At 44.8% G+C, this 11,956-nt stretch overlaps 1 non-coding gene across 1 annotated transcript; it reads right to left on the bottom strand.

The window, feature by feature from the left end:
* Positions 1-5,692: 5,692 nt before the first annotated feature.
* trnak-uuu (transfer RNA lysine (anticodon UUU)) lies at positions 5,693-5,765 on the bottom strand. Its single transcript has one exon. It is a non-coding gene; the product is annotated as a tRNA-Lys (tRNA).
* Positions 5,766-11,956: the final 6,191 nt, after the last annotated feature.

The raw sequence follows: 11,956 nt of genomic DNA, 5'->3' as shown, positions 1-11,956 counted from the left end.
TACTCCAGGTGTGGTCTCACGAAAGCCCTGGACAATTGTAGTAAGACTTCCTTACTCTTACACTCCAACCCCCTTGCAATAAAGGCCAACATGCCATTCACATCCCACTCAGAGGGTTGTGATTCTTTGGAATTCTCTACCCCAGAGGGCTGTGGATGCTCAGTCGTTGAGTATATTTAAGATTGAGATCGATAGGGGAGTGCGGTTGATGTTGTGCATATGGACTTTCAAAAGGCATTTGACAAAGTACCACATAATAGATTAGTTAGAAAAATTAAAGCCCATGGAATGAAAGGGACAGTGGCAGTGTGGATACAAAATAGGCTTAAGGACAGAAAGCAGAGAGCAGTGGTGAACGGTTGTTTTTCAGACTGGAGGAAAGTATACAGTGGTGTCCCCCAGGGGTCAGTATTCGGACCACTGCTCTTTTTGATATATATTAATGATCTAGACTTGGGCACAGAGTATAATATCAAAGTTTGTGGATGGCACAAAACTTAGAAATGTAGTAAACAATGAGGAGGATAGTAACAGACTTCAGGAGGACAGAGACAGAATGGTGAAATGGGCAGACACATGGCAGATGAAATTTAATACTGAGAGGTGTGAAGTGATGCATTTTGGTAGGAAGAATGAGGCGAGGCAATATAAACTAAATGGTACAATTTAAAAGGGGGTGCAGGAACAGAGAGAACTGGGGGTATATGTCGATGATCTGTAGATGATACAAAGATGGGAGGGAATGTGGAGGGTGAGGAGGAGATAAAAAAAACCTACAAAGGGATATAGACAGGCTGGGTGAGTGGGCAGAGATTTGGCAGATGCAATACAATATTGGAAAATGTGAGGTTATGCACTTTGGCGGGAAAAATCAGAGAGCAAGTTATTATCTTAATATCGTGAAACTGGAAAGTACTGCAGTACAAAGGGATCTGGGGGTCCTTGTGCAAGAACATCAAAAAGTTAGTATGCAGGTGCAGCAGGTGATCAAGAAGGCCAACGAAATGTTGGCTTTTATTGCTAGGGGGATAGAATATAAAAACAGGGAGGTATTGTTGCAGTTATATAAGGTATTGGTGAGATCGCACCTGGAATACTGCATTCAGTTTTGGTGTCCATACTTAAGAAAAGACATACTTGCTCTCGAGACAGTACAAAGAAGGTTCACTCCGTTAATCCCGGGGATGAGGGGGTGGACATATGAGGAGAGGTTGAGTAGATTGGGACTCTACTCATTGGAGTTCAGAAGAATGAGAGGCGATCTTATTGAAACATATAAGGTTATGAAGGGGCTTGATCGGGTGGATGCGGTCAGGATGTTCCCAAGGATGGGTGAAACTAGAACTAGGGGGCATAATCTTAGAATAAGGGGCTGCACTTTCAAAACTGAGAAGAGGAGAAACTTCTTCACTCACAGGGTAGTAGGTCTGTGGAATTTGCTGTCCCAGGAAGCTGTGGAAGCTACATCATTAAATAAATTTAAAACAGAAATAGACAGTTTCCCAGAAGTAAAGGCAATTAGGGGTTATGGGGAGCTGGCAGGAAATTGGACATGAATTTCAATTTGAGGTTAGGATCAGATCAGCCACGATCTTATTGAATGGCGGAGCAGGCTCGAGGGGCCGATTGGCCTACTCCTGCTCCTATTTCTTATGTTCTTATGTACACAAATATTTGAAAGTTGAGAAGGCTGTTAAAGAAGAATATGGGATCCTGGGCTTTATTAACAGAGGCATAGAGTTCAAAAGCAAGGAAGTTATGATAAACCTTTATAAAACACTGGTTAGGCCTCAGCTGGAGTATTGTGTCCAATTCTGAGCACCACACTTTAGGAAGGATGTCAAGGCCTTAGAGAGGGTGCAGAGGAGATTTGCTACAATGGTCCCAGGGATGAGGGACTTGAGTTATGTGGAGAGACTGGAGAAGCTGGGATTGTTCTCCTTAGAACAGAGAAGGTTAAGGGGAGATTTGATAGAGGTGTTCAAAATCATGAAGGCTTTTGACAAAATAAATAAAGATAAACTGTTCCCATTGGCAGAAATCTCGGTAACTGGAGGACACGGAAATAAGGTGATCGGCAAAAGAGCCAGAGGCAACACGAGGAAACGTTTTATGCAACGGTTTGTAGTGTTCTGGAATGCATTGACTGAAAGGACATTGGAGGCAAATTCAATCGTAACTTCCAACAGGAATTTGGATAAATACTTCAAGGGAAACATTTACAGGGCTACGGTCAAAGAGCATGGGAATGGGACTAATTGGACAGCTCTTTCAAAGGCCCAGCACAGGCACAATGGGCTGAAAGGCCTCCTGCTGTTGTATACCTACTATGATCAGGAGAAACACGAACAGAATATGATGCAGAGAAATAAATACTGAGCCAAATGGATGTGAATGGTTGGAAGGTAAAATTTGCAGAACATGTGAGTTTTATTATCGATCACTGAGCTGAATCCATCTCCTCAGCTCCCCTCTCATCCTTCTACCAATCACCATAAATATATAGCCCCCCTCCCCCCCAGTTTTTAACCTCTCTGCTAAGGGAAATAGGTCCTTCCTATCCACTCTATCTCCGCCCCTCATAGTTTTATACACCTCAATTAAATCTCCCCTCCGCCTCCCCTGTTCAAGCCTATCCAATCATTCCTCAGAGCTAAAATTCTTCAGACCTGCCAACATCCTCATAAATCTCCTCTGTACCCTCTCTAGTGCAATCACATCTTTCCTGTAATGTGGTGACCAGAACTGTACATCGGACTCAATTGTGGCCTAACTCGTGTTTTATACAGTTCCAGCATAACCTCCCTGTTCCTATATTCTATGCCTCAGCTAATAAAGGAAAGTATCCCATATGCCTTTTTAACCACCTTATCTACCTGTCCTGTGACCTTCAGGGATCTGTGGACATGCACTCCAAGGTCCCTCATTTCATCAAAACCTCTCAGTATCCTCCCATTTATTGTGTATTCCCTTGCCTTGTTTGTCCTCCCCAAAAGCATTACCTCACATTTCTCCGGATTGAATTCCATTTGCCACTTTTCCAACCCACATTGATATCTTCCTGCAGACCACAGCTTTCCTCCTCACTATCAACCCCACGGCCAATTTTTGTATCATCTGCAAACTTCTTAATCACGTCCCCTACATTTAAGTCTAAATCATTGAAATATACCACAAAAAGCAAGGAACGTAGTACCGAGCCCTGGGGAACCCCACTGGAAACAGAATTCCAGACACCAAAACACCCGTTGACCATTACCCTTTGCTTCCTGCCACTGAGCCAATTTTGGATCCAACTTGCCACTTTCCCTTGGATCCCATGGGCTTTTACTTTTCTGACCAGTCTGCCATGCAGGACCTTGTCAAAAGCCTTGCTAAAATCCATGTCGACCACATCAATGCCGTCCGAGCATTGGTGCTTCAGGGGTACTTTTCTGGCTTGCGGTAATTCTATTCCTGTAAAACTAGCCCTTGGTGTGCAGGATGGGAAGTATGGTGTCTGAGTGGCCTGAGGGGCTGGTTTAAAGCTCCAGTTAAATCCCACAATTTGTAGATGGATCAAAATCATAGCTTGTGACTCCAAAACCACAACCTCCCTCCTGCTAATAAAGTGCTGCTTTAAACGTCTCATGTGCTCTTGGAACCACATGTCGAAGGAACCACATGGCAACACCAATCAGTAGAATAGATTAAAATAAGCATTGCCAAAAATGCTGGGATTTGAACTCTTGCCTTCGCAGACAAATACAACCTAAATATCGTGCTTTAAACTGCTCGGCCATATTACCATACAAACGAGTTTTCAGCACTGAAATACCTGACTGGAGATTGAAATGTGGCTTTCTTGCTCTTTATCATCTGAGTCCAGCGCTTTTGCATTGGGCAAGAAGGAGATTAATGGGTTTTCTGAACCCTTTAAGACTTGATGAAAAAAACTGGCCATCGAGCCCCGCGCTGAGAAATTTGGGAACAAAGAGACAGGAGAAGATTATCCAGCCCCTCGAACCTGCGGTTCCATTTAATTAGATCAGGGGTGGTCTGTCCATCGATTCTATTTACCCGCCTGTGACACAGATCCCTTGATACCCTCTCTGGGAAAGGCCTATCGATCTCAGTCTTGAAAGTATGAATTGGCCCAACTTCTACAGCTTTTTGTTGAAAACAGTTCCAGATTTCTACTACACTTTCTGTGATAAAGTGCTTCCTGATTTATCGTCTGAGTGGTTTCACACGACTTCGAAGATTAAGCCCTCTCATTCTGGATTCTCCCAACAGAGAGAGCTGCCGAAACCCGAGATTGAACGATAGATCTGTAAATCTTCTGAGGATGTATCAGGGAGTTTAAAGGAGATCCGGAGTAGGGGAAGGGGATCTCAGAGAGGGGAAGGGAGTGTCAGAGGGTATCATAGAGAGTAAGGGGGCTCAGAGAGGGGAAGGGAGTGTCAGAGGGTATCAGAGAGAGTAAGGGGATCTCAGAGAGGGGAAGCGAGTGTCAGAGGGTATCAGAGAGTGTAACGAGGCTCAGAGAGGGGAAGGGAGTGTCAGAGGGTATCAGAGAGTGTAAGGGGATCTCAGAGAGGGGAAGGGAGTGTCAGAGGGTATCAGAGAGTGTAAGGGGGCTCAGAGAGGGGAAGGGAGTGTCAGAGGGTATCAGAGAGAGTAAGGGGATCTCACAGAGGGGAGGGATCTCAGAGAGGGGAAGGGGTGTCAGAGGCTATCAGAGAGTGTAAGGGGATCTCAGCGAGGGGATGCGAGTGTCAGAGGCTATCAGAGCGTGTCAGGGATCTCAGAGAGGGGAAGGGAGTGTCAGAGTTTATCAGAGAGTGTCAGGGATCTCAGAGAGGGGAAGGGAGTGTCAGAGGGTATCAGAGAGTGTGAGGGGGCTCAGAGAGGGGAAGGGAGTATCAGAGAGCATCAGAGAGTGTGATGGGGCTCAGAGAGGGGAAGGGAGTGTCAGAGGGTATCAGAGAGTGTGAGGGGGCTCAGAGAGGGGAAGGGAGTGTCAGAGGGTATCAGAGAGTGTAAGGGGATACCAGAGATGGGAAGGGAGTATCTGAGGGTATCAGAGAGTGTTAGGGCGCTCAGAGAGTGGAAGGGAGTGTCAGAGAGTATCAGAGAGTGTGAGGGGGCTCGGAGAGTGGAAGGGAGTGTTAGAGAGTATCAGAGAGTGTAAGGGGATCCCAGAGAGGGGAAGGGAGTGTCAGACGGTATCAGAGAGTAAGTGGGCTCCGGGCATATCAGTGTGAAAGGGACACTCAGAGGGTATCAGAGAGTGTGAGGGGCGCTGACAAGGTATCCAAGAGGACAATGGACTCCCTGAGGGTATCAGAGAAGGAAAGAGACAAAGTCTATCAGAGAAGATCAGGAACTCAGGGAGAATCAGAGGGTGAGGGGAGGTCGGGAGGGATCAGAGAGGCCAATGGATTCAGAATTGTCATTTTCTGAACATAACATTTTCTAAATATCAACATATTTAATAACAGCAAAAAATGAACCCGAATTGAAGAGATAATCTGGAGGGTTATAACCCACCGGGAGGGAATGGATAGTTAGAATCGGGACGGGCCTGGATGTTTGACCGTGCTCATGATTTTTCTTCCACAGCTCAGTGGAGTGTTCGATGATTTCATTGGATTTTATCAATTGATGAGAGTTTGCACCTGGAGCCCTTTGTGAGAAATAAAACACAAACCGCCCAACGTGGGGCTCGAACCCACGGCCCTGAGATTAAAACTCTCATGGTCTCCCGACTGAGCTAGCCGGGCTTTGTACGAATCCATTCCGGATCTACTGGGAGAGAGGGAGCTGTTAGCTTTGCTTCAGAGGCTCAGTTTGGCCGACAATCCTCGGGGAACTCCTTCGATTTTCAGTCTGGGAGTGAGTCTGATGCCTTTCCCTGTCATCCAGTCGTGCGCTGAGCATTGCAGGAACACAGGGACAGGAGAAGACCATTCAGCCCCTCGAACCTGCTGCGCCATTGAGTTAGATTATTTGTGACCTGTACCTCAACTCTATTTACCCGTCTTGGACACAGATCCCTTGGTAATTTTTAAAAAAAATCTATGAATATCTCTCTTGAAAATTTGAACGAACTCAGAATCCACGGCATTTGTCGGAGAGAGTTCTAAATTTCTGCCGTTCTTTGTGCGCTGAAGTGCTCACTGTTTTCTTCAAGGAATGATTTTGCTCCAATTTTAAGATTGAGTCCCCAGACAGAGGGATGGATTCCACTCATTGCTCTTTCATAAAACTCAGACCTCTCACTCTTTATACTTCCCAACATTACAATCCATTTTGCTCAGGATTTATTTCTCTCTTTTAAAAATGTTCCTCGTGCTTTTCATTATAAACATTTCGTTTAAAATATTACTGAGAGAAGCAAGCTGAAGTTTTGTTATTATAAACATTTGAGTCAGTGAGGAATCAAACCAGTGACCCGAGATACGCTGGTCAGGAGCGAATAATTTCCACTCTGATTCTGTCCGTGAAAATGACACTGAAGAAACACTGAACTGAACCAGAAATGTTCCAACACTCGATCTCGGAGCTCAGTTTAGGTTCGTGTTCTGCTGATGATATCTTAACATTATCTTGTGGTTGGCCACTTTTAACCAGGTTCATGGCCAGATTCTCCCAAAATCCCATTGCCCACATTGCTGCTCCCTCTCTCACTCACTTCTCGAGTTATGCCGAAAATACAGCACAGAAAAAGAGCATTCGGCCGAGCTGGAGTCTGCCGGCGTTTATCTCCACACGAGCCTCTTCCCCACGATTTCATCTCACCCTATCAGCATATCCTTCTATTCCTTTCCCCCGCATATGCTTATCGAGCTTCCCCTGAAATGCATCTATGCCATTTGCCTCAACTACGCCTTGTGGTAGTGAGTTCCACATTCTTACCACTCTTTCTGTAAAGAAGTTTCTCCTGAAATGCAAATTGGATTTATTAGCTTCTATTTTTATATTTATGAGCTCTAGTTCTGGTCTCCCCCATCAGTGGAAACATTTTCTCTACGTTTACCCTATCAAACCCCTAACATTATCTTAAAGACCTCTATCAGGTCACCCTTCAGCCTTCTCTTTTCTAGGTAAAAAAGAGCTTCAGCCTGTTTAGTCTTTCCTGATAAATGCATCCTTTCAGTTCTGGTATCATCCTGGGAAATATATTTTGCACCCTCTCCAATGCCTCTACACCCTTTCTATAATATGGAGACCAGAACTGTGCACAATACTCCAAATGTGGTCCAACTAAGTTGAATATAACTTCTCTGCTCTTCAATTCTATCCCCCTAGAAATGAAACCCAGTGCTTGATTTACCTTTTTTATGGCCTTATTAACCTGTGTCGCTACGTTCAGTGATTTGTGTATCTCTATCCCGAGATCCCTTTGCTCCTCTAACCCATTTAGACGCTTCTTATCCAAACAATATAGGAAGAGGAGTCGGCCATTCAGCCCCTCGTGCCTGCTCCGCCATTTGATAAGATCATGGCTGATCTGTGATCTTACTCCATATACCTGCCTTTGGCCCATATCCCTTAATACCTTTGGTTGCCAAAAAGCTATCTATCTCAGATTTAAATTTAGCAATTGAGCTAGTATCAGTTGCTGTTTGCGGAAGAGAGTTCCAAACTTCGACCACCCTTTGTGTGGAGAAATGTTTTCTAATCTCGCTCCTGAAAGGTCTGGCTTTAATTTTTATACTGTGCCCCCGACTCCAAGAATCCCCAACCAGCGGAAATAGTTTCTCTCCATCCACCCTATCCGTTCCGCTTAATATCTGATAAACTTCGATCAGATCACCCCTTAACCTTCTCAACGCGAGAGAATACAACCTAAATTTGTGTAATCTCTCCTCGTAACTTAACCCTTGAAGTCCGGGTATCATTCGAGTAAACCTACGCTGCACTCCCTCCAAGGCCAATATGTCTTTCCGAAGGTGCGGTGCCCAGAACTGCTCGCAGTGCTCCAGGTGCGGTCTAACCAGGGCTTTGTACAGCTGCAGCATTACTTCTGCCCCCTTGTACTCCAGTCCTCTTGATATAAAGGCCAGCTTTCCATTCGCCTTATTGATTATTTTCTGCACCTGTTCATGACACTTCAATGATCTATGCACCTGAACCCCTCAGTCCCTTTGGACATCCACTGTTTTTAACATTTTACCATTTAGAAAGTACCTTGTTCTGTCCTTTTTTGATCCAAAGTGGATGACCTCACATTTGTCTACATTGAATTCCATTTGCCACAGTTTTGCCCATTCACCTAATCCAACAATATCCATTTGTAATTTTATGTTTTCATCTACACTGCTTACAATGCCACCAATCTTTGTGTCATCGGCAAACTTAGATATGAGACATTCTATGCCTTCATCTAAGTCGTTAATAAATATTGTGAATAATTGAGGCCCTGCGGGACTCCACTAGTCGCATCCTGCCAATGTGAGCACCTACCCATCATCCCTACACTCTGTCGCCTTTCGCTCAGCCAATTTCCTAACCAAGTCCGTACTTTTCCCTCGATTCCATGGGCTTCTAACTTAGCTAACAGTCTCTTATGTGGGACCTTATGAAATGCCTTCTGGAAGTCCATATAAATAACATCCATTGACATTCCCCTGTCCACTACTTTAGTCACCTCTTCAAAAAATTCAATCAGGTTTGTCAGGCACTACCTACCTTTCACAATTCCATGCTGGCTCTCCTTGATTAACTGAAAATTCTCGAGGTGTTCAGTCACCCTATCCTTAATTATAGACTCCAGCAATTTCCCCACAACAGATGTTAGGCTAACTGGTCTATAATTCCCTGGTTTCCCTCTCTCCCCTTTCTTAAAAAGCGGAGTGACATGTGCAATTTTCCAATCTAGGGGGACAGTTCCTGAATCTAGAGAACTTTGAAAGATTATAGTTAGGGCATCTGCACTGTGCTCACCGACTTTCTTTAAAACCCTGGGATGGAAACCATCTGGTCCTGGGGATTTGTCACTTTTTAGTGCTATTATTTTCTTCATTACTGTTGCTTTACTTATGTTAATTTTATCGAGTATCCGTCCCCGATTTAATATTAGTTTTCTTGGGATTTCCGGCATGCTGTCCTCTTTTTCTACTGTAAATACTGACGCAAAGTAATTCTTCAACATGTCCGCCATTTCCCCATTGTCAATGACAATATCCCCACTTTCAGTTTTTAAGGGGCCAACACTGCTCCTGACCACCCCCTTTTTCCTGATATAACTATAAAAGTTCTTTGTATTGGTTTTGATATCCCTTGCAAGTTTCTTTTCATACTCTCTTTTTGTCGCTCTTACTATCTGTTTTGTGACCCTTTGTTGATCTTTGTATCTTTCCCATTCGCCAGGATCTGTGCCATTTTTTGTCTTTTTGTATGCCCTTTCCTTCTGTCTTATACTGTCCCTTCCCTCTTTAGTTGTCCATGGCTGTTTTTTTGGCAAGTAGAGTTCTTGCCCCTCAGGGGTATAAACCGATTCTGTATCTCGTTAAATGTTTCTTTAAACATTTCCCACTGATCATCAGTCGTTTTACCCATTAACAGATTTGCCCAGTTCACTGTGGACAGTCTCTGTCTCATCCCATTGAAGTCGGTCTGGAATCTTTGCAACTGGAATCTTAGCAGCTGACTCACTTTTTTCCCTTTCGAACCACTACATTGAACTCGATCATGTTATGATCGCTATTGGATAGATGTTCACGTACAGTTAAGCTGTTAACTAAATCTGGTTCATTACTCATTACTGAATCTAGTGTGGCTTGCCTCCTTGTTGCCTCTTGGACATACTGCTGTAGAAAACTATCCCGGACACACTCAAGAAATTCACTACCTTTCTGACAGTTGCGAGTCCGCTTTTCCCAATCTATGTGAAGGTTAATGTCCCCCATTAAGTCCACTATGCCTTTCTTACACGCTTGTCTAATCTCTGCATTTATACAATGTAGCACTTCAGAACTGCTGCCAGGTGTCCTATGCACAATTCCCACTATAGTCTTAGATCCTTTCCTATTTCTCAATTCAACCCATAAGGTCTCTGTTGGTTGCTTACCTCTCGTTATATCCCCCTTTATCATTGAAGTGATTTCATCTCTAATCACTAAGGCTACTCCTCCCCCTCTTCCATTTTCCCTCTCTCTCCTGTAGACCTTATAACCCGGTATATTTAGTTCCCAATCCTGACCATCCTGCAGCCATGTCTCAGTAATAGCTATCATGTCATCCCTTCCAATTTGAATTTGAACCTGTCGTGCATTTAATTTATTCCTTATACTCCGTGTATTTGTATATCGAACTCTTAGTTGGGCCACACGCCCTAGTCTGACCTTTAGCTTTGATGCTGGGTTAATCGCCTTACGCCTTCTAGTTTTCACTCTATCTGTAGTGCCTAAAGTACACTTTCTTTCTGCTGCTCTACGCTTTTCCCTTTCACTCGACCGTGAAATTGCCCTCGGCTTTCATCTCACTGAAGCAGAGTGTGGCCGCATTGTATCTGATGGAGTGTCAGTGATGAGGTTGGGGTAGGTCTGGGTCTTATCCAATTTCTGAAATCTCACCTAGCGCCAGGGAAAAGAAACTTCCACCATCTACAAGGCACAAGTCAGGAGTGTGATGGAATACTCTCCACTTGCCTGGATGAGTGCAGCTCCAACAACACTCAAGAAGCTCGACACCATCCAGGACAAAGCAGCCCGCTTGATTGGCACCCCATCCACCGCCCGAATCATTCACTCCCTTCACCATGGGCGCACCATGGCTGCAGTGTGTACCATCCACAGGATGCACTGCAGCAACTCGCCAAGGCTTCTTCGCCAGCACCTCCCAAACCCGCGACCTCTGCCACCTCGAAGGACAAGGGCAGCAGGCACATGGGAACAACACCACCTGCACGTGCCCCTCCAAGTCACACACCATCCCGACTTGGAAATATATCGCCGTTTCTTCATTGTCACTGGGTCAAAATCCTGGAACTCCCTTCCTAACAGCACTGTGGGAGAACCTTCACCACACGGACTGCAGCGGTTCAAGAAGGCGGCTCACCACCACCTTCTCAAGGGCAAGTAGGGATGGTTAATAAATGCCAGCCTCGCCAGCGACACCCACGTCCCATGAATGAATTAAAAAAATGAGGAATTCCTTCAGTTTGAAACAGAAAGTTTGATTGATTAATGGCGATTAGAGCAAGTAGTCATCATTTTACAGTTTAATGAGTTTTGCGTAATTAAGACAGTAAACCATTTTGTAAAAGTTCTTTCCCTGAATGGGAATCGGACCCGTCTCCGGCACTGAGAGCATTTGTAGACGGCAGCTGCCTTCTGAGTTTTTCCTGTAACGGTGTCTAAAGTCGAGTTTCAGTCGTGTTGTGATTGTCACGTTCGTCTTATTGCTGCAAGGAAACATTTTGAAAACGTTATCCAATAAAAATAAAAACGCAAGTGCCGTTGAGGCGGTTAATCTGTGTTTAAATATGAATAAAATACACCAGCTCACAGAAGCGGTAGAATTTATTTTCTCTGTCCAGTTCTGCTCACACTCAAACACGACACAGACTCCGACAGTGTCTGTCCCTCACTCCCGTTTCCTGCCCTGACGGTGCAGAAAGCATCTCTCAAAGCTGCACATTGCGACTGGTTTCAGTTGATTTGTGAGAGATCATTTCAGGATCCTGCAGCGCTGCCTCGGTTAATAAACAGAGTTCTCACCCGCATTGCGGCCGTGGCAACAAACACATCAGTTTTTCGATGTTCCCCAGCTCCAGGAGTGAGTGAGGCCACGACAGCAACAATATTCTGGCCCCGCGCTCTCCAATCACACATTGCTGGTGGAAAGCAGCCTCAGACAGCGCATGACTGGGGATCAAGATCCCACTTCAGCTTTCACAACACATCGTCTGTCCCGCAGCTGTTGCTCTGCTGCAAAGTCAGAACTTGCCAGCTGTTTCAAAATTTAG

This window comes from Heptranchias perlo, chromosome 42, assembly GCF_035084215.1.
Source record: "Heptranchias perlo isolate sHepPer1 chromosome 42, sHepPer1.hap1, whole genome shotgun sequence".
NCBI lineage: Eukaryota > Metazoa > Chordata > Chondrichthyes > Hexanchiformes > Hexanchidae > Heptranchias > Heptranchias perlo.
Note: the sequence above shows the minus strand (reverse complement) of the source record. Positions and strands in the feature narration are given on the sequence as shown.